The following is a 5,216-nucleotide window of genomic DNA, read 5'->3' on the forward strand; positions in this document are numbered from 1 at the left end:
AAAATGATGAAAATGTCAAAAAAAATGAAAGAAAATAAGTTTCCAATGTGATATGTGGTCTAGTTGTTGGGAAAATTTGCAAATATGAATTTCGAATTTATTTGCAAAATCTCTCGAGAATTTGTAAAAATGGGCATAACTTTTGCATACTAACTCGGATGAAAAAGTTTTTTATATGAAAAATCATCTACTCGAAAAGTTACATCCAAATCATCTAACCCCGTTAAACATTTTCAAAATCCTCAAAAACCTAACAGAAAAAAGTTACGGGGCTTTAAGATCTGGAGGCAAAAAAATTCATCAAATTTCAGTTTTTTTTTTATTTTTGTTAAATCTGGTCAAACTATGGTCAAAATAATTATTCAAGAATATTAGTGTTACTAAAAAATTATTTCAGTTTTTTGAATTTTGGTCAAATCTGGTCAAACTATGGTCAAACTATGGTCAAACAATGGTTAAACTAATTATTCAAGAAATATTAGTGTTACTAAATATTAGTGTTATTTTTTAGAACAATTGTTTCAAACTCAAACAGTGAAATGTGTGACTTCATGCTCAAGCTAAATTCCTGAGGTTAATAGGATTGACATCTTACTATTGTCAGGAAAATAACAAGTGCAGATTTGGAAACGAGGGAGAATAGAACCCGGAAGTTAAGTGTGCTCAGGCTGGAGTAGTGAGAGGATGGGTGACCATTCGGGAAAATAGATGATTTGGAATGATGAGGGGTGATTAGAGATTAAATTGAGCAGGGATGAGGGGTGATTAGAGATTGGAGGTTAAAATAATTCAAAAAAAATCAGAGATTAGAGATTAGTAGTAGCGCGGGTTTTTACCCACGCTACTACTAACAGACGTAGTAGTAGCACGGGTGGCACCCGCGCTACTGCTATACGTTAGCTGTAGTGCCTTATTAGTAGCGCCGGCCCCCGCACTAATAATAGGCCCAAAACCCGCGCTGCTGCTAGGCTTTTCCCTAGTAGTGTGAGCTTGCGAAGGCCCTCTGGAGTGCGACAGACGCCAAGGCCGAAGCCGAAAAGGCCAGGAGATCCAGGTGGCCAGGAAGATAGCAGAGGGTAAGGCATTCTTTATGCAAAGCAAGCATGTGGAGGAGTCATTTTTGTTACTTACACGAATTTGGAGCTCTCCAGGAGCTTTCGCAGATCTGCCACGCAGCATTTCGGATGCCGCGGAGTTCTATCGTGCTGAAGAGGGGAGCTCAACGAAGAAGCTGTTATGGTCCCAATACATTGGAACCGAACACCCGATGCCTCTAAGTGACCAACTGAAGCAACTGGTCCAACTCCACAATGCGGCTGAACGGTCCATGAAGGACCTCATAGTCCGGATGTGGCCTGGCAAGCCACTACTAGGGAAAAGCCTATACACAGAATCTTATATGCAGCGCACTTTAAAATAAGGCGCTGCTGCTAATTAGCAGTAGCGTGCTCTGGAGTAACTCGCCGCTGAAACCAATATAGCAGTAGCGCGCTCGCTCAAAGACGCGCTACTGCTATAATTCCCACGAGGCCGCCACGAGGCTAGTTATAGCAGCAACGCGTTATAACGACGGGCGCTACTGCTATGTAGCATAGTAGTAGTGCATTTCTGCAATAAGCGCTACTGCTAAATTTACTACAAAAATTTAGCCACCATCTCCTCTATTCGATCCACTCACACAGTCACACACTAGCTCACTGGATCCCCTCTCCCCCGCACCGGTCCACCCCCGTCGCCCCTCCTCCGTCTGCGCTGCCGTCACCTCCTCCTCCTTGCTGGACTCGGTACCAGCCTCCTCCTCCGTCCTCCCTCTCCACTCGCCGCTGGCCGGCCCCTCGTCGCTCCGCCTTCCTCCTCCATCCTACTCTCTTCTCCCTCCTCGAGTCGCCCCTCCTTCTCCCTCCTGCCCGCTACATTTTGATTTAGTAGCTAGGCTAGTTCATATGCAACATTTTGATTTAGTTGATATGATTTAGTTGATTTAGTAGGCTAGTTGATTTATTTGACTTAGAACATTTTGATTTAGTTGATTTAATAGGCTAGTTCATTTAGTTGATTTAGTTGACTTAGAACATTTTGATTTAGTTGATTTAATAGGCTAGTTCATTTAGTTGATTCAGTTGACTTAGAACATTTTGATTTAGTTGATTTAGTAGGCTAGTTGATTTAGTTGATTTAGAACATTTTGATTTAGTTGATTTAGTTGACTTAGAACATTTTGATTTAGTTAATAGTTAATCCTTTGCTCATATTTCTTTAGGAAAAATGGCACCACCACCACCACTATGTCGACTGTGCAAGTCAAGATGCGCCAGTAGCCTTGCAACTAGCAAGCTGTTCGGCATCTACTTCCAGCCAAGTTTTCGTCATGCGGCTCTAAGAAATTAGATGAAATGTAATAACTATTTTGTTTTTAGTGTTGGCATTACTGCATTGTGTCGTTTTGCTTATTTTACACAGATCGTCCCATGCAATGTGAGGTTGAAATTCAACAAGCTGACAGGAGACACTATGACATTTGAGGCTCCTAGGGGGCCGTACACTATGGAGGTCGTGAAAGGACGCAATATGTCGCAGATTGGAGGAGATGGATCGGCCCGTTTCGTCGTCGCATGTGTCTTACTGGTGGTGAGTTGACCAGCTTCTCCTTCCGAGCAGATAGACCCAAGATAGCTGTCATTTATCTCAACCTGGTGGAAGATGATGAAGATGACGAAGATGATGAAGATGATGAAGATAATGAGGACCCACTCAATGAAGATGATGAGGACCCACTTCATGAAGCCATCGTAGCTCAAAGAACAAGGCTGAGTGAGGAGGAGGTGTCCAACCTGTTGGACATAATTCCGCCACGTACTGACTTTGTCGGGGTGCCATTCGTGACTCGCTTGACAAATACCATGGTTGATCGACATGATATGGTATGTTATACTTACAAATACAAATTATCTGATGAATTACTTAGTGTACAGTCCAATGATATGGTATGTTGTGTGGAATCTAGTCGATGATATGTTTTAGTGTAGAGTTCGATCACATGCTTATTAGTGTAGAATCTAACGAAACTATTAATAGTGTAGATAATCCATATGTACTTATTTGCGAGGCTATTTATTAATTGATATGTTTTTCTTATTCAGAAATTGGCAAAGAGCATATCTGTGAGTTATGTTATCGAGCCTGATGAAGAAGGCTCGGTTGGACTACGCCTTACTGCAAGGGGCTCCGTCACAACCTGTACTTACCGCGTGGACACGGACGGTCGTACACACTTAAACTCGGTTGGGTGGAAGAAATTCCTCGATGGCAAGAATCTTCATGTTGGACAGGCCATCCTAATTACTATCAGGAACACCAACCTCCCAGGCTTAAGGATGATGATTGTCTTCGATATCATCTAGAACTACATATGTGTGTGTGGCTATATCATCTAGAACTACATATGTGTGTGTGTGGCTATATCATCTAGAACTACATATGATGATCGTCGTCGATATCATATAGAACTACGTATGATGATGGCCGTTGATATGACCTTGTACTGCTTGAGGATGCATGTTGACTATGCATGAAATTGTTATCTAGTACTCCCTTCTTTCCCAATTACTCGTCGTGGTTTGAACTAAAACCACGATGAGTAATTTGGAACGAAGGGAGTACTACCTAGTAATGGTTTATGAATTTGATATCTACTAGCAGTACCTAGTATCTAGTATCTGAAAGGGAAACTAAAAGGGAAAGGGGTAGTGGCCGTTCTTAAAAAGACATAGCAGTAGCGAGGGATGGCGAAATCGCTACAGCTAGGTAATAGTAGCGCGTTCTTAAAAAGCGCTGTTGATATTGTAAACAGTAGTAGCGCGGGTAAGGGCCGCGCTACTACTATGAGTTAGCTGTAGCGCCTTATTAGTAGCGCGTCCACCCGCGCTGCTGCTAGCCTCAAAACCCGCGCTACTACTAGGGTTTTCCCTAGTAGTGAGCCCCTACCCTGCAGCTACTTTGGCCTGATAAAGCGGATGGTGAATGCATGTCCACGGCTAGAAGTTATCAATCAGTCCGTCTGTATTGAAGGTGCCCGGCGGGCCTTTGCCCGCACGAAGGTGCACTAGGCCAGACTGGATGCTAAGAAGCTCATGAAGGATAGGCCCCCAGAGGGTAAGGAGGATCGCTACCCTGAGAAACATTATGATGGCATTGTGAAAGGCGCTCGGCTTGTTTCAATGAATGTCCTAAGAACATAATTTTTGAGTGAATATACTCATGTCATCCTTGTAATATGAGAACGGGTTTGTTTCTGCTATATAACACTTTGTTTGATTTAAAATATTACCTTCTCTACGGTCGTTTATTAAAATCTAAAAGTAGGCCAGTCGTCGGCTTCCTCCCCCTTGTAACTAGTACTGGGGTGTTCGTGGAAACCAAACACTCTTTATCCAAATTATTGGTCCTTTAAGGAGGTGTTTAGCGTAGCGAACAAGGCAATCAGACTATTCGGCTTTATAACTCTCACTTGGCCATAGAAGTCTATAATTTTAAATTGCGGCGAAGCCCCTAGTATTCGGAAGGCCGAACTGGGGTGCTATACACGCCTAAATCGGGCAAGGCCGACTCCTCGCCTTAAGAGGAAAAAATCTTTAAGGATTTAGTACCTCGCGAACAGCGACCAGCTCTCGCCGCATCATGATGGTTAGTTTTTGGCTTTCTCTACTGAGGTGCTCATCCGAAAGAACCGGGACACAATCGTAGTAGTTCTCCCTGCGCTACCTTAGCTGATATAATGGAATGTAAGGTACCAAAACAAGAGAGCCGGGCTAACCCAACTATTGACCCAAGACATGATTCAGAGCTCATGCATATAATGCTATAAGTTTGGGGTGCCGCACTGTCGAAAGTGTTCGGACTTTTCTTGCCATGTTATGGCGCTCGATAAGAAGCCCCTGGCAAATTGAGCATACCAAAATGTACGGGTGCAATATTAATAAATATTCCAGGGAAAATATGAAGATATTAGAAAGAAGCTGACGCTGGTATATCGTTTCCCATTGTTATTTGTATAATACGTCGAGACGTATGTTTACAATTAATGCATTAAGTGAAAACAAATAGGGCCATTTGACATGTCCTATCCAAGGGCAGGCTGCATGCAGGTACGTAAAACAGGTATAACGATCATTAATAGAGACCACCTGGGTACTCCCTTGTGTGCGAAGCCGCTTGCC

Source organism: Triticum dicoccoides, chromosome 7B, assembly GCF_002162155.2.
Source record: "Triticum dicoccoides isolate Atlit2015 ecotype Zavitan chromosome 7B, WEW_v2.0, whole genome shotgun sequence".
Classification (NCBI taxonomy): domain Eukaryota; kingdom Viridiplantae; phylum Streptophyta; class Magnoliopsida; order Poales; family Poaceae; genus Triticum; species Triticum dicoccoides.